Source organism: Podarcis pityusensis (assembly GCF_964106645.2).
Source record: "Podarcis pityusensis genome assembly, chromosome: Z".
Classification (NCBI taxonomy): Eukaryota; Metazoa; Chordata; class Lepidosauria; order Squamata; family Lacertidae; genus Podarcis; species Podarcis pityusensis.
Window position 1 is genome coordinate 27,103,169 of NC_138044.1, and position 23,591 is coordinate 27,126,759.

The 23,591-nt window shown below is 44.3% G+C and overlaps 1 long non-coding RNA gene across 1 annotated transcript; it reads right to left on the reverse strand.

Moving 5' to 3' along the window:
* Positions 1-19,651: 19,651 nt before the first annotated feature.
* Positions 19,652-22,504, reverse strand: LOC308468866. The gene is made up of 2 exons (XR_013981905.1): positions 20,281-22,504; positions 19,652-20,122 (listed from the first exon to the last, which is right to left on the reverse strand). It is a non-coding gene; the product is annotated as an uncharacterized lncRNA (long non-coding RNA).
* Positions 22,505-23,591: the final 1,087 nt, after the last annotated feature.

A 23,591-nucleotide genomic window follows, 5' to 3' on the forward strand; every position in this document is an offset into this window, starting at 1 on the left:
TAGGTCAGACTTGGAAGACCAGGGTTCAGATTCCTACTCGGCCACGAAGTTCACTGGGTGACCTTTATATTTATATTTCATGCTTTCCACTCCACTTTTTACCTCAGCCCCGCCACAAAGTCGCACACTTTCCCCTTCACTTTTCTCTCACAAACTCTTTTCTCTCCACACCTGCCTAACTCCATTTTATTTCAGAATCTCCAACCGCACCCTAATTACCTCAGAACTCTGAGCCCCAACAATCTCTAATTAACCCCTGAGGGAGGGGGAAGCGCTCCATAGTCTAGCCAAAGCATTACGCATTTTGCTCAGCTCTGTTGCGCTTAGCACATGCGCTAACCCCTCAGGTACAGCAACAGAGATGCCAAGAGGGGAGATTTACGCACTTTGTGTGGAGCGGAAGATAGCGAGAAAAAAACAGAAGTGCCAAGGTGAAAAATGTGTGTCATGGGAGGAGGAATGCTATGACATGGGTGGAACATTGGCAGACAGCTTAGGCCAACTCTATTGACCACGTCAATGTTGGGCAGGGGCTCAGAAATGCCACACTATGCCACTTGCTTGGTGGGCTGCACCACATGGGTGCTGTCATGTGGCCAAGGGTGCCCTCACCCCCCTTGACAGAGCAAAAAGTTTTTATCCATGTCTCAAACATAAAGCTTTCAGCTAACAACAATACGCTGCAACATAAGCCTGTACACAATACACTTGCCTAATTATAAACGCCACACACCCATCTAGTCTGGATCTGACTTTCTTTAGTTACTATTTCATTAGACCTTGCTTTTTACTGTCTCTCTTAGCACCTCTTTCAACTTCCTGCAGCCAATAAGAATCTGGGATTTGGTTTTCGAACATTTTGGAAGTTGTTTCTAATGTTTTGATTTTCGAACGTTTTGGAAGTAGAGCATTAATCCCTACTCAATATCAATCCCTAAAGTCCAGGTGACCCTCTGTTTGGTCCTCCCAAAAGCCCCCAAAGAAGATGTGCCTCCTTGAGGGGAGGGTGTTAATCCTAAAGTAGGCCCAAGTGCATGTTATTCCGCCTCGCTAAGCACTGACTAGGCCATCAACCTTCTAGCCTAAACAAGCCTTGGATCCTGATTTGAATAGCAAGATATTCACTAGATGCCTAGCGTCTGGGAATCCCACAACAACCATTGTATTAGCATTATTCCTAAGGACCACTGTTGTGGGGAAAAGCCAGTGGTTTGTTGCCCTGCCAAGCCCAATCTTCCCTGAGTGCAACATGAACGTGAAGGTTTTATTTGAAACCCAGGTAAGAAGGCTCAGCATAGATCAGAAGCTAAACCCTGATTGCATTTAGAAGCAAGCTTTTATACCATTGAGTATACAGCATCTCAGTTGTCAGCCCAAACTGTCATGGAAACAAATATATCTATTTGTAAAGGTTCTGCTAACCAAAATGTATATTCCATATCTAAAGGTTATCTAAGCTTTCAGCTGTTTAGCTCTGCAACTTAGATTTATCTTTCTCCTGCTTTAAGTGCATGTTCATAGAATTGTAGAGTTGGAAGGGACCCCAAGGGTCATCTAGTTCATAGCCCTGCAGTGAAAGAATCTCAGCTAAAGCATCCCTGAAAAACTGCCATCCAACCTCTGCTTAAAAACCCTCTGAGGAAGGAGAATCTACCACCTTCCGAGGGAGTCCGTTCCAATGTCAAACAGCACTTACTGACAAAAAGTTATTCCTGATGTTTAGCCAGAAACTCATTTCTTGTAACCCAAATCCATCGCTTTGGGCCCTACCCTCCGGAGCAGGAGAAAGCAAGCTTGCTTCACCTTCCATAGGACAGCCCTTTAGATATGTGAAGATTGCTATTGCATCTCCTGTCAGTCTCCTCTTAGCCAGGCTAAACATACCCAACACCCTTCATAAGGCTTGGTTTCCAGGCCAAGGCCAACTTGGTCACTCTCCTCTGCACACATTCTAGCTTTTCAATAGCCTTCTTAAATTTTGATGCCCAGAAATGGATACAGTACTATTATTTCAGATCAAGGGAAGTAATAGTACCACTCTCTCATGCCTTGGTCAGACCACACCTCTCTCAAACATCTGACATGGGAACAGAGGATTGTCTGTTGGGGTGTATAAACTGTGATCCTCACTCTATGCTCAACGTGTATATTTGTAAAGTAATGCAAATGCTATGACTTTCTTTTGGATACGTTGTGCCCATTGAAACTCTCACCATTTAGAGAAATAGGACATGTTTAGCACTAGGGATGCAGACCTTCCACTTGGTTAATGGCATCAGCTGAGATGGCTCTTGCGAGTGAGGCTAAGGTATTCAGGTATTATATGTCTTGGATGTTTTCTTTTTTTAAAAATCATACAAATGTAGTTAATGAAGCAGAAAAAGGGTTTCAGATTCAAATACTAGTCCCCAGAAATGTGGCTATTGAATTCACATCAGATCATGATCTGGTGGGCAATACTTTGCTGCTCCACTGCACAGGCTGTGTAATATTTGCTGTTGCAAACTTTATAAAATGATGCCTCAGGAGACCAAAGTATGGAACAAACAAGCTATATTTAACACTGCACAATCCTATCCACAGCTGAGCTCAAAATGGCTTTGCTGCCCTAGGTTTCAATTCTCTGCAGGTGTTGGTGTTCTCTAGATCTGCTTCCCTCCATGCACCTACTCATGGGCATTTTGCTTTTTGTTACAGACTCAGGTCTCAAAGACAATGCATTATTGATCGCAAGTCACTATTTTTGCCCAGGAGAAATACAGCATCTTAGGCTCTCCTCCTGAGGTTGTGGCCTCTTCTGTGTTGGAAAGAACTAATACAGAATGATTCATCCAGCAGAGAGACAAACAATTCCATATGAGCCGTACACTGCTATTGCTCTTCCAGTGATCCCACTGGAAGCAATTCCCCCTGAGTAGTCCCTGCACCCCCCAAAATTGCTTGGGGTGGTTAGGAGAACTTCCAAAATAGTGCATGAGACAAGGAAAGGTGGAATCATTCTGTCTGGCAAGCTGAAATGCTTGAGCTGGTGGAATGATTGCCATTTGAGGTGGCACTGAATCAAAATGGCCACCGCAAAATTCAACACACTTTTGATGAGTTTGGAAGTGACCGTTTTGATTATTTTGAAGAGGTGCATTTCAGAGAGGAAACCCTCCAGTGACCATGGCTTCCTTTTTCATTTCTTTTATTTTTCCTTTAACTGCTGATGTAACAGCAAGTCTTTTCTCCCCCCTCCCTGCAGGTTTTGCTTTTTAAAAAATGCCTACAATGAGCTCTGGCTGCTACCTACCCCACTGGAGAATACTGTAGCTTTCTGGACTGATACTAAGTGGTAGGGGGGAGAAGAGTAAATAAGAAGTTGCTGCTGACCCACTCCTGAAATGACCCAATCCTCCCCAAATACACAAACACATACTTTTCATTGGGGTGTGAAATGCCCTTCCAATTTCAAGAGAAAGTGTGATTTCGTGAAGTACTGATTTTGTTAGCATTCAGTTCAGCAGACTTGGAACAAGCAGTGATTTAGCTTTCTTTATTTAATAGCACACTGTGCTGAGTACAATATGGGATCCAGCCAGCAGAAATATTCCCACCAATAATCAGAACCACAACTGAGGACCATCTTCTTCCCGGAAGGTTATGGTCTGCTTCCAGAAATGTCTGCATTTATAGAGCAAAGTTACTGTGCGTTAACAGCTCCTTCTGAAGAAACTAAAAAGAAATTGCTAATATTAAACACACACACACACACACAGAAAGAGAGAGAGAGAGAGAGAGAGAGAGAGAGAGAGAGAGAAGGGAAATGCTTGAAAAGGGTTGGGACCAGTGTTGTTCTCATCACTGCTTTTTTTCCACTAGAAAAAAGGTGCCAATACTGCAAAGGGACACTGGGAATCATAGCTCCATGAGGGGTAAATTACAGTTCCCATGATTCTTTCTGTGGGGTGGTGTTGCTTTGCGTGGACAGGCAGAGTCCCCAGATCCCGAGCGGTCCCCCCCGTCATGTGGAATAATGACTCGAGACAACGTGCTATGGGATTAAATTGGCCACAACTTTATTAAATTTCAAATGTGGGTAGACCTTGGCTCAGGCATTGGGCGTTCTCCCTCCCCAGTCCCCAGCCGGGGACCTAGGGAGCATCAGGGTTATCCAGTGTGGGGGGGGGATGGGCTGGCTCTGGAGAACATATGTTCAAGCAGAGATAGCCGCCCCCGTTACACCGCCGCCGCAGGGGAGAGCAATGACGACCTTTCGGCGTATGGTCAAAGCCTCCCTTCAGAAACCCCTTTAACGGGGAACCCTGGTATCGCCGCTGCAAAGAGGAAGATGGACTAAAGGATTCCGCCCAAGGCCTGATACCGCCAAAGTTGTGACGTTTTGCTACAGGAAAGGCGAAACCTGCCAATGCAGGGAAATTCCTTTCCGGCCCTTTAACAGCGACCTTATCGTAGCAGCGCCCGCATACCTGTGAAGAAAAGTTAACCTGCAAAACCTATGAAGAAAAGTTAACCTGCAAAGGAAGACATTAACTGAGGGTGGGTAGGGTGGGAGAAGCTCTGGAGCCAAGTGAGGATTCCCAGGTAAGATCCTCCCTCTATTGTGTGGGCAGGTAATCCCTCCCCCTACTTGGCCTGGTCTCCTTGGCAACGCTTCCCCCAGGTGGGATTGGACAACTGACTGAGGTAGGCGGGGACCTCCAGGTATCCCACCTGAGGGGAGGCAAAGCCAAGCCTATGCTGATGGGGCCGCTCCAGATCTAGGGCTGCGTGCGTCCACGCAAAGGGCGCCCCCCGTTTTAAGTGGGGAACGGTCATTAAGCATACAGTGCGCACAGTCCCCACTGCACTCAAGGGCTTTGCTCCAAAAAGTAAGACTGGTGGCCATTACAAAGAAAAAGACCCCTCTTGTAGCCTTTGGCTCTCCTCTCCTTGAGGAAGCTGGGCTGTCCTTCATGCCCCTCAGTGGAGGGTAGGCTGGAGTGGCAGCCGCTCTTCACAGCCACTGCTGCTGCCACAGCACCAGCCTCAGACTGAACTCGGCTGCGATTCCCACCCCACCCCCACCCCTAGTTTACCTGTGTATATAGGTTGCTGAAACCATGGGGCCAACGCAGAAGGAGAGAAAGAAAAGGGGCACTCCATCCAGCTGAAGAGAGGAGGCTGGGAGGCGGTTGGCAGAGCTCCCTCAGCAACTCTCCCACTTGTGCCTCTCTCTGGCAGTGGCTCTTTGCAGAGGTGGAGTCAAGGGCCAGGAAGCAGGTGAGGAAGGACAGCAGGAGCACCACACTGGTTTGTTTGCCTGCTGGCAGCTAGCCCTTTTCATTTAAAGAAGTGTTGCTAGTTGCAATTCGTTCTTCCCCTCAGCTCTGTTGTTATTATCCGTGCTTTCGTTCTAAAAAAAGAAAAAGAAAAAAAGGTGCCGGTGCTGCCTACAGTTCAGTACCTCTGGGGGAGGGGGGGAAGCACTGGTTCACATCAAGACTGCTTCCTTGAGCCTAGAAAACCAGCACTCTTCGATAACAACATCCACAAGCAGGACCTGAGCTCAGCAGCGCTCTTCCTACTTAATGATTGCCACAACTAGCATTCCGAGGCATAATGCCTCAGGCAGTGGAAACAGAACATAGCCATTGTGGTGAGAAGCCACTGTTGGCCTTATCCTCCATGAATTTGCCTAATCATTTTAAAGAGCAGTCCAGTTTGGTAGCTATTGCTACATCTACTGGTTAAAAATCCTATTAATTGTGTGAATTGTATGCTTTTATCTGTCCTGAGTCTTCAAACATTCAGTTTTATTGAATGGTCCTGAGTTCTAGTGTAATGAGACAAAGAAAATCTTGCCCTTATCAACTTTCTTTGCACCATGCGTAACTATAAAGCACCTGTCTCATGTGCCTCCTGTCTTTTTTCCTAAACTAAAAAGGCCCAAATGCAATTTTTTCTCACCGGAGAGTTGCTCTGCCCTGTTAATATTTTAGATGCTCTTTTCTGGACCATATTCAGTTACACATTGTCCTTTTTTGAGATGCGTTGACCAGAACAGTACAAGGTATTCTGTGTGTGTGCTCCCCACAGATTTTTAGAACGACATTATGATATTGGCAGTTTCCCTTCCTTTACCTAATGAACCCTAACATGGAATTCACCGTCTTCAACCCACTATAACTCCAACAACTCATTCTTGGTCAGCATCTGCCAGTTCAGACCGCATGAGAATATATGTGAACGTATTATTTTTTGCTCCCACATGCATGACTGTACACTTGCTTATACTGAATTGCATTTCCTATTTTACTGCCCAGTCACTCAGCTTCGGAAGATCCTTTTTGGAGCTCCTCATAATCCCTTTTCTGTTTTACAACCCTGAAAAATTCAGTGTCTTCAGCAAATATGTAAAAAAGAGGACTAGGCCGTGGACCTGGAAAAGATGTAGAACTGTCCACCGCACCCCTTCTTTTACAACCAAGCTTGTTGGGTTTTTAATGAGAAATTATTTATTCACAGTGATAAAAAATAAGAGTGTTCATGAACATACCATAAAGCCATAGCAAGTGAGCCAATAGCTGAAAGAAGGGGCTTCCTAGGCGACCGAAATAGACAGGCAACACTTCTCTGGCTTATTGTGTAATTTCCCTTTAAACTTACATCAAAGTGGCAGAAGATATCTTCAGTGAGTAAAACTTCCATTTCCCAAAATGCCATCTTTTGTACTGGCAATAAAATTATGTAAATTCTGGACTGTTTTGCAAAATATGCATCAAATGATGAGCAGCTTTTGAAGGAATGGGCCTGATCATTTACAGATATTTTAAAGTATATAAACACACATCTGTGGCTTCTTTTATGTTACTGAGAACCAATATTTTTCTTCTCTCAACAAAGAGCATAACAGTTTCTGTGGATATCACAAGCCCAAGCAGTCTGCTAAAGCCTATCCATATGGCAGCTTAAAAAAAAAGAAATGACCAGGATGCCATAGAAGACATTGTGATGTGTTTGTTCTACAAGTAAAAACCAACCATACTTTTTGTCTGGATCAATGGTTACCTATTGGTGGTTGATGGACTCGAGGAGGTCCATAGCACTATTCACACAACAAAAATGATCATAGAGATATCAATTTTCAAATGTAGGGGGCCCATGGCTTCACTTTTGAAAAACAATGTGTCTGCTGTACTTAGCTAATTGGGAACCACTGGTCTGGAAGCAACTTATTGTACAGAAGCAATCTAGAATTAGCAACAAGTATTTTAAAGTGTTGACTAATGTATTTATTGGGAGATAAATTCAGAACCCCAAACCAGCTCTTTAGACAAGCCTTCCGGCCAGCTGTGGTTTCATAGTGGGTTTGAAAATGTACTGAGAACTACATTTATAACAATGGCAGTTTCTTTTGCAGGGGTAGAAGACTTTGGAAAAGGAAACTTGCCTAACTTCGAAATGCCATAGCAATGTTTTTCCAGGCCCCTCCATGTTGAAATATGAGAAGCCCCATCTGCACTGGCATTCCATCAGTTTTTTGAAGGTGTAGCTGTTTATAGAATTATTCACTTGAGCTCAATACCAAAGTGAAAGGGTCTTATACTTTGTAAACCACTTAGAGGCCTGTTTTAGCATTAAGCAGTATATTTATTGTGTACTTTGAGGAGGATTGCTTATATATTAATGTTTCAATGGGATTGTTTTGTTGTTGTGCATTTTAATTATGGATGCTTCTTAATGCTTGCGTAGCCGGGCTTTATATATTGCAAACAGTTTAGAAGCCTATTTTGGCATTTATTAAGCAGTATATAAATGTGGGCATTTAATAAGCAGTATACAAATATATATATATATATATATATATATATATATATATATATATATGGATTATGGATTCTCTTTGGCATGTGCCAGCACTGGAGGTTGTAGGCAGGGCATTGAGTGTGTAACAACTCTATATTCAGCAACTTGTCTGGTTGCAGATTGGATCATTATCTGGCACAACCATTAATCTCTGTTCCTGGTACCTTAAAAATACACAATGCAATGATTATGTTGGGTTTGACACAAATATTGCATTCTAATTTTGTACACTTGTATTACTGCCTCCTTTTCTTTCTTTTTCTTTAAACAGTAGCACTTCATCCTGATTTGTTTCACTCCTTTCCTTACAAATTGGGATTTGATGTTTTGAGTGTAGAATGCTAGCATCTACCATGTGCGTTAAAGGAAAGCATACTCATTTCCTAGCTTCCACATGGCACAGAGCATTAACCAACAACATTTGCTTTAATTAATTATGAGAAACAATAACGTGTCGCTCATTTTGCAGTCTGTTAATCATGTTACCTTTCCTTTGTAAGCAATAAACAGGTCCCCCCGCTCCTTCTGTTAATAGGATTTGTTTTGGTTGCATATGTATGTGATAACAAGCATGGGTATAGCCAGGATTTTTTTTGGGGGGGGGCACGACTTTTGTTGGTTGGGGACAGGACTGGGAGGGGGGGAGAACTGAGCTATCTGTGATGCTATTGGTCAGTTAGGCTACACCCATGATAACACGTGAGGAGAACCTGTTAAAAAAATTCTCAGAAGCAAGAAATGTATTAACTGAATTCTAATCCCACATGGTCATTTAAGCTATGAGAAGATGGACAACACAGCTGCATTGAAGTCCTGCTTGTGAGATTCCTGCAAGCATCTAATTGGCCATTGTAAGAGCAGGGCATAGTGTCAAGGGAAGTAAAAGTCCTACTCCTTTCTGCCTTGTTCAGACTACTCCTGGAGTATTGTGTCCAGTTCTGGGCACCACAATTTAAGAAGGATATTGACAAGGTGGAATGTGTGCAGAGGAGAGCGACTAAGATGATGAAGGGTGTGAAAACCAGGCCTTAGGAAGAACGGTTGTGGGAACGTGGTATGCTTAGCCTAAGAGGATACCTAAATGTCCTCAAATGTCTAAATGGCTGTCACATTGTTGCAGGAAAGCCCCTGCTCTTCCTGGATCTCGCCAATTAGACACAGGAGATGGGGAGAGAGAGTCCAAAGTTCTTTTATTTCTGCTGTGCAGCAAATTTGTCTCAGTGGGATAACTCCCACTCATGCTTCAGGGTTTGATTTAGATGTGCTCAATTCCCTTCCACCCATCCTCCAGTTGGTAGACAGCTTACGTATGAGCCCAGCCCTGTGCAATTATAACAAGACTAGATCTAATGTTTGTCCTGCAACTTGGCACTGGGTAGCAGATATTTCTCTCTTAAATAAAGAATTAAATAGTTGGTGGGGTGGGAGGGGTTCTAGCCAGAGTCTGACCCTAGTGTTACAGGGAGAGGGACTTTAACCCCTTGGTCCCACCATGGTCCCGATGAAGAAACAGACACCACACGTTTGAGGTTTGCAGTGGAAGGAAAGTTGCTCTGGCACCAATGGGAGATTTCTCCCATCGTGAATAGCATGTGCGGGGACCTAAAACTTCTCCCCACAACATGGTCCCAATTTAGTTTGCTGTGATTAAAACCTAGACCTATTCATCAAAACAAAATACCATTCCCACCTCTCACCCACTCCATTCCCCCCACTTGAGTGCAGGCTGTTTCACCAACCAATTTGGTTATGCTTTTAAAGATAATACGGCAGATGCCCCTTTATTTTAAATTAATTTATTACTAAATTAATAAATGCTTATTTTGTTGATCAGAGCACCATTGAAGTACAGCACATACTGTAATGTTCTTTGCTTTGGCCATGCACCTGACACTTCCAGTTTTGCCTGGTTCTTGGGCTTTTGTGTGTCTACCTACCTAACAAAAGCCAGTGCCTTCTATTTCACAGAGAGCAAATGCCCCTCCAATGCAGCCCTCTCTGTAGATCAGCTATTCAGGGATTACTGTGTCCCGACACTGATGTGTTGTCTGCAAAGCAAAACATGCATTTTGTGCAGGTTAGCTGTTCACTGGCTGATTTGGTGAAGAATAAAACCTCATCCTTCTTGATAGACACACAATTGCTCCATAACTGGACCTTGGGAATCCACTCCACTTGTTCTGGAGCTGCTGCCCAGGGCCAATCAAGTAGCTGTTCATCTTGGTTTAAGAGACAAGTTCAGAAAGCACCGGTGTGGTTAGCCGAGGGGGATGCTAAGTTGGTGGTATGCACAAATAGTCAGAGATTGATTGATTGTACAAGATAAATGGATACTACTGTCTTGGAAGGATAAAAATAATCATGCTGAAACAAACCAGATGGAATGGTCTGAGGAAATGTAAGTAGAACATTGAGTGTAACAGAGCGCGTGGGGTGGGGTGGACAACTTAAATTCTGTTTCAGTCATACACCTGAAGAAAACTCCATTGACACTGAAAATTCTCATTCCCTCTGTGTTCTCCCTATTTAGCAACATCAACAAAGCCTTCTGTCTACTGTCATGTAGCTTAGGTAAAATAATTAGTCCTTGTTACATGACAGTAAACAAACAGCACCGGTATGTATACTTATAAGGAACAGTACAGTGAGGGCAGGACCATTTGGGCAGCCTTCCATTTTGAACTGCTGTGTCATAAATTCTGCTCCATACACAGAATTATGGCTCTCAGAAATGTGAGAGAGGTTTGTGGATGTTCCTTATTCATGTTTTATAGCCTTGCACATGCAAAATCTGTGGAAATGTATATGTGGAAGAGATTACTGAGATCATGCTTGTTGCCACTGCCCATGACCACCACATTTTGACTGGCATTTCTTCAAAGGGGCTTATGAATATATACCCAGAACTCACGTTCAGCCCATGAACAGAGCCTATGCACATTGGTGCATTCACTTTTGTTAGATGTGCACATGCAAACAACTATGGAACTTTTATGTGAAATGGAATTTTCTTCAAAACTCAATGTTAATCTTAAATGCATGGATTAGTTTTAAAAAAATTATCATGAGCTTGATGAGAAGCGAGTTATTATGATTTTTATTATTTGCCAGTTCATCTAAAATATGAACAATTCTCCCATATTATGTACTTTATTTTATATATAATATGATACAGGCACATGCCAGGTTTTCTAAAGTAACCAGAACATAAACAGATACTGCCTGTTCCCTCCCCAGAATCAGGGGAGCAGTGGTTGTAGCCCATCCCGATTCTCTTTTTTATGGCATTAGCTGGCCCTCCCAGTTAGGTATCATCTGCAAATTTGACAAGCATCCTCTCAGTTCCTTCACCCAAGTCATTTATAAATACATTGAACAACAATGGGCCTAGGACAGAACCCAGGACAGACACCCCACTTGTCCCTTTTTTCCAGGATGATGAGGAACCATTAGTGAGCATGCTTTGTGTTCGGTTAGTCAACCACTTACAAATCCACCTAACAATTACAGTACCGTGCCCAACTCACATTTTGCCTGCTTCTCCACAAGAATGTAATGGGGAATTTGGCAAAAACCTTACTGAAATCAAGATACACTACATCAATAGCATTCCCCCGATTCACCAAACTTGTAACTCTATCAAAAGAAAGAAAGAAAGAAAGAAAGAAAGAAAGAAAGAAAAGAAAGAAGCGAAAGAAAGAAAAAGAAATGAGATTGGTTTGGCATAACCTATTTTTGAGAAATTTATGCTTGGTCCTAGTAATCATAGCATGCTTTCCTAAGTTCTCACCAACCAACCATTTAATTATCTCTTTGAGGACCTTTCCTGATATCAATGTCAAGCTGACTTAGGTGCAATGAAACCTTGTAGGGGTGCCAGGACAACAAATAAACACATGAGACATGCATTTGGTTCAAATTAATCTACAACATCATTAATTACACATTAAAGCAGGGCCCCATCCTCACCTGTGTCCTCTAAGGATTCAGTGTCTCATCTGCGACTCAAGTTGATGACCCATGCTGTCTAGTCGCCAAACCTGAAATCTTGAAAGCCATTATTAATATCTGACAACTACTTGTGGTTGCCTGTTGAAGAAAAGTATATTCCACCTGGTTTGTGCAGAGTCCCATCTTAGGGCATATCCACGTTTTCTGTTGTCCTGCTGCTTTCCCCCAGGGAAAACTGTTCTTTAGCATCCCACCGGAACAAACAGCAACCAGGTTTTCCACAGATTGCCATTTGTTCTGATTTAGAGCTAAAGAGTGGGTTTTCTCTGGGAAAGGAGTGGGGCAAGGGGGAAACTGTTCAGACCCCTGCCTAGAAAGCACAGGTCAAGCAGGTGTGGTTAAGCCCCTAAGGGTGTCATCGTGGTGTGCATGTTGTGCTACAACACCCTGTTAAATTTCTTCCAGGTCCTTTCAACCTGGGCAGGGTCTATTGCTCCCTTCCAGCCTTGACATTTCAGAAGTTCAGGCCAAATGATGGTCATTTGAGGATGTTCTGCATGCAGAGCATTCAAATTCATAGTAGCTATGAGGCTGAGGTTAATTCCCTTTTTATTGCCAAGGTCATTCTCACCAAGCTGGATGATTAGAGCAGCTGAAGGTCCAGCATCAGTGATCCGCAATGTCACCTAGGGGATAAGGCCCAGCCAGAGAATATGAACCTTGTCACTCAGGTGGTTGATGTGGCATGTTGATGGGCCCAGTGCATGACACTACACCTGCAGATTCCTGCCTTTTGTCCTACCAGTCCAAAAGGTCACCAGCCACCACTGCAACCAGTTTGCATCATGATTTGAAGAAACAAGAATAAATCATGGAAATGTGGTGCAGAACAGTATATTTATTTTCTACTCTTGTCCTTTCCCCATACCCTTTCCTTGGCAACATAGCTAATACAGGGGGATGGGGGGGAGAGGTTCTAGACAATATTTTCTGTGGGTGCCCAGGGCTAATGATTCATATTTTCTTCTTCTTCCTTGGAACTTATCCAAAGCCAATTCTGTTTAAGCTGCCTTCTGCTCCTGTGGAAGTGACAGCTGTTCAAATTTACACTCTTTATCATGGCTGACATGTTGTTTGTGTGTCTGTTTACTCCAAGCCCTGGTTCCATTGCCTCTGGTAATTTGGGACTTCTTGTTTCATTCTCTGCAGGTAGGCTAGGCAGTGCATTGCTGCATATGCTTTTATTCTTCCTTCAAAATGCTTGTGATTGACAAAATAGCAATAGCAAAATCTAGCCTGAGGACCAGTGCTTTTGATGGGGAGTGGCAGGGATGAGACCTATAAAACAAGGGACTCCCAAAAGACATGCTGAAACACTTAGATGATCAGATATCTGAACTCTGTCAGAATATAATTAAATGCTGGTTTCCTGATTATGTATCTGTGGCCAAATAATACAAGGAGGTTCAGAATTATGCCTGATCTCTATGTGTTTAACTGGCCTTCTGGATATTTTGTGCTGAAATTTCCAGAGGATCAGATAGCTCAACTATATAAGAATATAAACGAACGCAGGCACTGGTCTCTCAGAAGACATCTCTGTGGACAGCTAATGCATGAAATGTGGGGGAAAGGGGTTTGGAATTGTGCCCATTGGCTCCCGTGTACAGATGGGAAAGAATATCAGTTCAGTTTGCATTTAATTCACTCTTTGAAACTAAGAACCAAAGCAAAACCATCCTTTGAAATTTGCACTTGTCCAAATTTTGCAATGTAGTTCTCCAGCCAAGCAGTGTATACAAAATGCATATACTATGGTAAACTGTGCATAAAACTGCCTATATTATGCAAGTAACATTAAAAATGCATTATGTTAGGGGAAAATGCTTTGCAAAACTGCTTATAAGAGGCAAAATTCCATACAAGCATTTGTATATTAGGATAAATTCATATTGAAATACCGATGAGGGCATTTTCTTTTCTTTTTTAAAAAATAACAATAATCACAAGCCCATGTGGAAACATGGAGAACAGAACTAGAGATTGGAAAGATGAGAAACTCGGCCAAGCTGAAATTGACATATTCACTCATCCCTGCTACACCTGTCTATGCTGATGTGATCTTCTGAAGATCTGAAGATCAGAAGTTTGGCGTTAGAAGGATTTAAGAGCATCCAATAAAAATCTAAAAAAACACAGCTAAAAAAGATAAAACAGGTTAAGATTTACTAATCCTGCCCCACTAAAAGAGGTCACAGTGCCACCCTTAAAATTAAGGGCCAAAAGCCAAAGTAGAAAGAAAAGTATTTGCCTGGAGCTTAAAAGTAGATCAAGATGGTGCCAGGCATGCCTTCCTAAGAAGAGCATTCCACAGGTGGGAGGCCAGCTCTGAAAAAGCCTACTCTCATGTTGCTACCCTCTACTATTGCCACAGAAAAATGAATCTCGTTAAAGGCTCATTCACCTCCCACCCCCATGTATACACACCACTTCTCTCCTGCCTTTTCCAATCTCCTTACCCCACCCCCTTTACAGATTTAAAGATACTTCTCTCATCTTCTTTGTCATATCTTTCTAAGAAGAGGAGAAATGGGAGCAGAGAGCTTTAATAACTTTTCCTATGGTACAGAAAGGTTGTATTTGTGTGTGTGTGTGTGTGTGTGTGTGTGTGTATCTAGCGCACCCTAAGAGCCCATCACTTGAAAATAACTAAGGAGTTATAGCTCAGTAATATCTTTTGGAGAATGGCATCCTGCACTTGATAATAAAATCAAGTAATGATTTGTGGTCCAGCATTGCTCTTTAGAGGGTCATTTTTTACTTGTTCATTATGCACATGGAAGTACAAGCAGGTTTAAATTAAAATAACTGGTTATTTTAGCATCAAATTTATGGTAAGAAAGATTAGTAATTAAAACAAGGGATTTCCCCCATCTTGCTTCTTAAGTGTTCTTAAGAGCTCAGATCTTCTATGTCATTTTTGAATTTGCAGTTATAAAAATATAGCATTGTCTTTTTTAAATAGCTTTGATGAAAAACAAACAGCACAATTCTGTACATGTTTACTCAGCAATAATTTCCACTGTGTCCCAATGGTGCTTAACTCCCTGGGAACAGCACTGAGGGGGAGCTATGTCCAATGCACTTGTTCCATTAGCTCAAAGATTTCCACTTGGGCAATGGAAACCACCACCACGCCCCTGCCACTTGCACCCTGCTTCATCCCAAAATGTGCTTTGTAGGGTTTGGAGGAATGCCCACAACAAATTTAGGGGTCACATGGGGGAGCACTTGGGGAGAGGGAGGAGAAGTTAAATTGCACAGCTAAAAATACTCAGTTGAATACTCAGTGAGAAGTATGTGAGCTGGCCAGTTTAAAGAGCAAGTTCAGCAACCAACATGAGCACTCTATCATGGGAGACTCAGTAACAAAAAGAAAAATTGCTAATGAAGTCTTGCTCTGTGGCTTTATGGGGGTTGCAGCAAACGGAGCATATTGGGGAAGGGCAGTAAAGGCAACTCTCCATTTGCGTGGGGGTTGCATTGCAGGTCCATGTCAGCAGTTGTGCCCATTCTACCCCTGTATCAGGGGCCAAAAACAGCACATGCGTTGGTGGTCGTGCATCTCTTGGTTGTGCACAAAATGTTCGTTCCCTGTAATTTGGTGGATAGAGAATTTACCTTGGATGCAAAACGTTTAATCCCAAGCACCTCCAGGTACAGGTTAGGAAAGACCACTTGGAAAACCATTACTATTCAGTCTGATTCTGCTACATGTGTTTCCTGATGTGATAACACCCTATGGGAGCAAGTTACCTTGAGTTTTAACTGAAGCTACTGAGCACTTGAGAATGGTGTGCTTGCTGACTTTGGTTTGTTGTTGTTTTTTTTTTTAAAAATCCTTTCTTTAGCCTTTTAAAACAATATTTCCACAGTCTTTTAAAAATGAAAAAGCAACCTTTTAAAATGTTAATTAAAAATGCAGTAATATGACTAAATGCAAATTCAATAAAACAGTGAATATAACACAAAGCAATACATAGTTCCAAATAGCAATAGTTCCAAATCAGTCCAAAAAACCAGCCACAATGTGTTGATTATAACCTTAGAAAAGACAACATTTAAAGCAATAACAACAATCAGCTCTCAGGTTCACAGTAGGCAGGCTGTCCACCTCCCAACTCTTACAGGACAGCCCACTTCAGAATATCAAGAAGTTCAGGCACCTGGGGAGGCTGCATTGTGCAGACCACTTAGAATGAAAGTAAGGAGACTCATTAACACCCCAGGTCACTTCAAAAGTACATGATACAGGGTGCATAATTCAGCTTCTTAAGAAACTCTAATGACCAAGCCAGTTCATAGTCCTTATGGTTGCAAATATAGATAGGAATTCAATGTAGTGCTAAGGAGAATGCTACTTCTGCCTTCTCCTACCACTGCACACTATTCCATTTCAGAATTTTACTAAAATGTTCTCTCCCCCCCCCTTTGATAATTTTTACATACAATTTTTCTGCTCATTAATTAATAGATAAGGGTTGAAAAAATGCAGGGGATTTTTTTTTTGGCACAGTTGATTCAGTTTGTACTAGCTTAGTAATAGAATCTTCCAGTTGTTTCCTTTGTCCATCTCATCTGTACCTACTTATATTTATTTAATTCTCCTGCTTTGAAATATGCATTATGTTTTCATTATTTCAGACACTGCCAGACAGCACAATAAAGTTCCAGTTGAAAACCTTTTACAAGAATGTGAATTATATTGCTATGATCCTTAGCCAGCTGCACCAGTTAAATATTGTAATTCAAAAGACTTTGGGGATGATGTGCTTGGAAACATTTTTTATTTTAACTTTGTGTTTCTTGAAGAATCACATTACTTGGAAAAATATATATATCAAATAGCAGCATTTCATATGATTTTCCAAAGCAACATCATCATGAAAACATCTGACAATGGCATTGCAAAATGGCATATATCACCATTCTGACTGTTGCATACACTGTATATCATTAACCAGGGTAACACAAATCTTTGGAGAACATGGTTTATGTATGTAATTATTTAGAAAATTCTGTATGACTTGGAAGTGCAGTAAGACTGCCAGAGGGCATATGTAACTTGCACCTTAAGTACTGTTGCTTTTATCTGGAAGTAGCCATAATTTAAGAAGTGACAGTTCTCCATTCTTTTGAGAGTTGCAAACCTGACAGTCAAGTTTATGAGCAAGTGGATTTTTTATTGGGAAAACAAACTATTGGTCACAATGCCAGGCATCTTTGTTATATAATGGACTTCAAAGTTTCCACAACTATTTTCTAATGGCACTTACACACATTCAGACAAGTTTCAAATCAGTGTAATGATTATTGATTTTTCTGCTGTCTCCCCCATTATGTTTAGACTCCTAGGTCAGAAGAATGCTGGAAATTCATCAAGTGCTCTTAGCAGAGGGCCATACCTCAGCAGTAGAGCCATCTGCCTTGCATGCTGAAGGCCCCCATTTCAAACCCTGGAATCTCCAGGTAGGGCCAGGAGAGACCCCATCTAGGAGAGCCACCTGGGAAACCTGCAGAGTGAGCCAGATGGACCAATGATCTGACCAATGATAAGTCATTGTTTTATGGTTCTCTCAATCTTGGCACTTAATTTTCTAAAATCAAGGCTGAAATGTTTCCAAAATTCTCTCCGTTTAAATTTATCTCCAGAGTCAAATTGTCTGACTTCGTTTCAAAAGGAGAGCCAATACAGTGGTACCTCGGTTTTCGTACAGCTTTGTTCACGAACAACTTGGAATTCGAACGCTACAAACCCAGAAGTAGGTGTTCCGGTTTGCAAACTTTGCTTCAGAAGCCAAACATGATCCGTTTTTAGTCCTAAGCTTCTGTCTTTACTGTTGTGCGGCTAATTTGCACCCCCCCATTGTAATTGCTGAGGGACGTGGGTGGCGCTGTGGGTTAAACCACAGAGCCTAGGACTTGCCAATCAGAAGGTCGGCAGTTCGAATCCCCGTGACAGGGTGAGCTCCTGTTGTTCGGTCCCAGCTCCTGCCCACCTAGCAGTTCGAAAGCACGTCAAAGTGCATGTAGATAAATAGGTACTGCTCCGGCGGGAAGGTAAATGGCGTTTCTGTGCGCTGCTCTGGTTTGCGTGTCGAGGTCCCCAGGTCCACCCCAATAACTCACACATCACACAGAAGTTTTTGTTTAAGATTTTTGGCATAATTTTGGCCACAACTTTATTAAAATACAAATTTGTGAGTGGTTGCGTAGGCATTGGTTGCGACTATCTGCCCCCACCATGGGGGACAGACTGACATTCCGCACAATGCGAAAGTCAGAATGGGGGAATACACTTGGGGGTTACGTGGAGCAGGGAACCTGCCCTCACCCCAAATGCAACCAGGAGCTCATTGCTATGGCCCGAGCCCCCTTGACAGAGTGGACAAGCAATAGTTAGCTCCCAATTCCTTTAACGGAATCCCTTGCAGCAGCAGCATTAGAGGGGCAGGCACAGCCAATCCATGCCCCTCAACCAACCAAACCATAAACCAATGCCTAACCGCCACTGAGCACTCAAGCTCGCCGCCAACCACTCACAACTGCAGCCCCACCTTCAAACCCACACAACAGAATTTAACCATGTGTCATTTCCCAACGGGGAAAGATGCACACCATCGTCCCTGAAAAGGACGGCCGCCTTGAAGGTTATATCGGGGTGCGCAATCACAGAACCACCATGAGCAATGACTGCTTTCATTGCCACCTTATTAACACGCTTTCTGGCTCCATCAGTGGCGGCTGGACAGCGACTGCCACACCAGGTCCGTCTCTGCAGCAACTGGGACCAAAAACTTTCACACCCGGCAAAAACTCTGCCAATTCAGCCAGGTCCTTTTGAACTGTAAAATGTAAATAACAACAGTCTGTGGCAAGCAGATCATTTCCCCCTAACTGCAGCACGATAGCTGTAGGGGGCCCCTCCAACCTCACATGCTTCCGAACAAGGGGAAGCAATTCGGCCAACAGGATTCCACGCCTGGACAGCCAAGACACTTGCGCATGTTGAGGAAAGCCAAGACTGAGTCCAAGTCCAGACTCCCTTGCTCTGATACCGGCCCAGTAGACAATGCTGTGGCCCACAATGCGAACAGCAGCCACACCTAAGAGAAGACAAGCAAATATAAGTATGGGTGATCAACGATGTCTATGCACATATCCACAAAATGCATTGGACTTCCAACGGCCCATGTTCTTAATTCTTTCTACAGTCCCCAATGAGCTGCTGTAGTGGCAGCACCATTGCGGAAAGAATGAGAGGCGTAACCTGCTGCTTTCAAACCACAAGCTACAATCGCTTTCCGCATCACCTTAGCAAATTGATGCCTAGCCAACGGGGCACCATCCTCATGAATAAGGGATGGACCCTCCCCCCATGGCCTGAGATCCAAATACCTGGAGGTATCCTTAACCAGGCAAGGACCCTTATTCCCAATGGTAGGCAGCCTAAGAGTGGCACCCCTGCCTAACTGGTCTGTTTTCGAATTCCGGATAAACAGGACCACCTCCGAAGGGGATAGAGTTACGTCCTGCAAAAGCAGTCCCCTTGACTCTCTGCCGCAGGTGAACTCCAATACCACCTCACCTACCCTCGGGGCGCCAAAAAAGGATAAAGAAAAGGCGGCTGAAAAAAGCCGTGCTTCATATTTGAACCAGCAAATGCTCCTCAACTTTGAGAGCATGCTGGTCAGCAAATCAAAAGTTATAGGCTTCCTTACCACAGGGGATAGAGTGCCCAGCCTACCCCAGCCTTGCGCACCACAAATTTGGTGCAAGGGTCTTTATTACAAAAGGCTTTGCAGGAAAAGGAAATGGCCGCCGGTTGGATCCTGAGCATCCTGGCCACTCGGCCCAATTGGAAGAGGTGCACCATCCTATGAAGTTGGAGCCTATTCCAACCGTCCAAGGCCCTGTGCACGACGAACTTTTTTCAAGGGTCTCTGAAAAATTAAGCTTCACTATAACAGACATTGCAGCGGACTGAATTCTGATAGTTTTTACAGCACATCCAATCTGCAGCAGGTGGGCCCAAATCCTGCAGGATCTGCTCTGCGTATGGGGGCAAGTTCCTCTGAAAGGCCAAGGGCTGTCAACTAAACTCTAAGAAATCAGTCCAGGCCTTCTCATAAGAGCTAAAAGCAGAAGGGGAATGGAAGCTGCTACTCCCTGTAATTACTAATTGTTGTCAAAGTGCAACAGGTGGTCCGGAAAAGTCCGGCAATAGCTGAGTGTCTGGAGCCCAGGATCTGAAGCACTCCATCTGAAAATGGGATAGAGTGTCAGCAATATCATTAGAGGATCCCGTAATCAGGTGAGCACCAAGCACAATATTAAACCTTAAGCAGTGCAGCTCCAAAACGTGAGCGGAGGGGCGGAGACTCTGCTGGAGCATGTGGACTGTTCTGCCAAGATGCTCACCACTGCCTGGTTATCAGACCAAAAGCAGATCCGACAGTCACTGAATTCCTGGTCCAGATGTGAACTGCTACTACAATGGGAAAAACTCAAGCAAAGTTAGGTCACATGATAGCCTCACCACACTAGGCTTGAGGCCATGGCTTTGCACACCAGCAGCCCCTGAAATAAAAACCAAAGGCCAAAGATCCAGCAGCATCAGCATGAACCTGAAAATCGCTGTGCAGGTTCAAGGTATCCTGCCATGTAAGCGTACACGAAGGTAAGGGGACCTCAGGCCGCAGGCAGCCTGGCCAAGTGGGAACGGAAGGGGCGGCCTGGGACAACCAATCTGCATGCAGTATTTAATTAAATGACCCAGGAAGATCGGATCTGATGAAGCATCACTTGCTTCATAAGAAGTATTACAAAATAACTTCCTTCCAGGCAGACAGCTTCTCCATAGGCAAGCAGTATGTTTGAGCAACAATATCCATCTGGATCCCTAAATAATGATTGGCTTGCCCTGCCAGGCTCAAGGCCAGTGTACATGATGAAGAAGGGACCTCAGCCATGAGACAACCTGGCCAAACAGGAACGGAAGGGGCAGCCTGGAGCAACCACCCTGCATGCAAAATTTAACTGACCTAGCAAATGATAGGATTTGACAAAGCAACACTTGCTTCAGAGGAAGCATTACAAGAATAACTTCCTTCAAGGCAAACAGCTTCACCACAGGCAAGCAGATGTTTGAGCAATGGTATCCAGCTAACCCCCAAATACGTTACTACCTATGAAACACCCAGCTCCTCAGAGGAATAAAGGGTGTCTAGCAAGCCTACACAGAGGCTGGTGTCACATGAACCAGCCAGTAAAATAATCCAAAAAATGGTACCCCCAGTTAAATGAGTATAGACTCGCACTGTTCAAACCAGAAAGGCGCTAAAGGACTCGAGAGCTGCACAGTCTATTGCGCAACCCATCGGCATTGCCTTATCAATATAAGGAGCCCCATCCAAATTAAAGCCCAACCACTTAAAATCTCGCTGGTGAACCAGCAGCAGCCTAACAGCCGATTCAATATAGCATGTTGCCAACAAGGCACCTCTTCCAATTTTGTGGTAAGCTCAACCGCCTGCTCCAAAGACGTGAACTTCGCAGAACAATTCCTTAAGGATAGCGTCATTCACTGAGGTGCCTTTGGGATGCGATAAATAAGGATCAGGTGGACTTATATGGGGCTTTCTTAGGGGTCCCACCATACGTCCCAATGCAAGCTGCTTCCTAACCTTGTTTCTGGCTACCTTAGGTGGCTCTCTAACTGACTTTTGATTTGCTGTATTCCGAGCCACTGGCTGAAAAGCCAGAGGAATCCTAAACCTTGAGAAAACCCTTCCCACAAGCACAAAGTCGCTGACCCATCTAGATAACCTTTTAGCCAGGCTTTCAAGGGAGATAATTTTATGGGAATATGGGCCAGAGATAAGGAGCTATTGCTTGCCAGCTCCCAGCCCCCGCTTGGGCAGGGGGCGTCTTGTGCTGCCACCATGATGTGTGAATTTACAGGGCTGACGCTGTCCAGAACCCCTAAACAACAAAGCTGCCGCCAGGCCAGCTTCCTGCACACCAGTTTCAGGTTCTACTGCTCAGGGAATTTCCATTTGAAATGTGGAGCTGCGCAAGTGGTCCACACGTCCCCATCCCTGCGATCCCAGCAAGCTGTGGGGATGATGGCAGCCCTGGGTCTAACATTCCCATCATAGTGAATTGCTACTTATAGAATCGTAGAGTTGGAAGGGACACCAACAATCTTCTAGTCCACTCTCTAATAATAATAATAAAATTAAATATACCCCTCCCATCTAGCTGGGCTTCCCCTGGGTGGCTTCCAACAAAATTTAAAATACAGTAATGCATCAGACAATAAAAGCTTCCCTAAATAGGGCTGCCTTCCGATGTCTTCTAAATGTCTGGTAGTTGACATCTGGTGGGAGGGCTCTCCACAGGACAGGTGCCACCACCGAGAAGGCCCTCTGCCCGGCCCCCTGCAACCAGGCTTCTGTCCAGGTAGAACGATGGGGGAACATGCAGCTGTCCCATACAGGGACCAATCCTGCAGCCTAGGCATTACTGGCACCACGTGCTGACCTGCTGAGCTAACCAGGATGATACTTAAAGACCCGGGACAGCCTCACCCTGACCCCATAGAGGTCCAAGGTGACGGCTGAATCGTCATCAGAGCCCAGGAATGAAGTACCTGTGAGGAAGTGCAAGAATCATCTCTGCTCCTCTTTGCCCTCCCCTCCTGGATCGCCGCCTCTGAAGATGCTTTCTTCCAGAAGAAGGCACCTGGGGCATCAGCAAGTCATCCTCTGCAGGAGAGACAAGCTCTGGAGGCATCTGCAAAGGCCCTGCCATAGTCTGCAAAAAAACTAAACAATGTGAGGAACCAGTGAAACCAATCCTTCGTGCACCACATGGGGACGCTATTCAGGCCAGAATCGCTGCCAGAGGCCATCAAATTCTCGAGCAAAGCCCTAGGATCACCTGCTAGGCCAGACATAAATGTTTCCAATGAGATAACAGACTTGAGGCAGCCCACCGCCTGTCCAGGTACCCCTGCTTGCCCTTTTAGAGGGAAGCACCCCCTCAAGAAACCCAAATTTATTTTGATTTGTTTTGTTATAACAATAGCTAAGTGAGGGATATGAACCCTGTCTCCCAGGACCTAGTCCTGCACTCTAGCCACTAGGCCACAATGGCTCGCCTCTAAATTATTTTCTTTACAATTAAAGTACACAGGCTGCAATGTCAGCCTAAAATAATGCAATAAAAACAAGCGCTGCAGTACCTCAGAACGGCCACTAGAGGGCCTACGAGAGCAAACTAGGCCTCAAAAATGGCGCTCCCGCCAAAAAGCAGGGAAGGTGGTGATCACAACGGGGCCTGCTCCCAGGCCCCAATTAGGCCGCGCCTGCCTCCCTGCAGCCCTGGCAGACACCAGGCCTCCCTGCTTCGCAGGAAAGGCCTGCCAGGCTAACAAGGCCGGAACCGGCCCTTTAAGGAATAGGGCGGGGGGGGGAGCTCACGGGCCTGGCAAGGCCAGAGGCACTCCCTGCAGCAGCGCAGCACCAGGCGCCTCCGAAAAAGGCCTTAAAAACAGCCGCCCAAGGCCAGGCCGAGGCCGCTGCACCCTCAGCCAGGCCCACCCTTCACCTGGGACTGGCAGAAAAGGGGCAGCCGGGGCAATGAATTAAAGAAAACCGGCCTTGGAGAGGCCTGTCACCAAATTAGAAGACCCAATGTTAAGGTAAGCTAAAAGGAGGGGGAGGGGG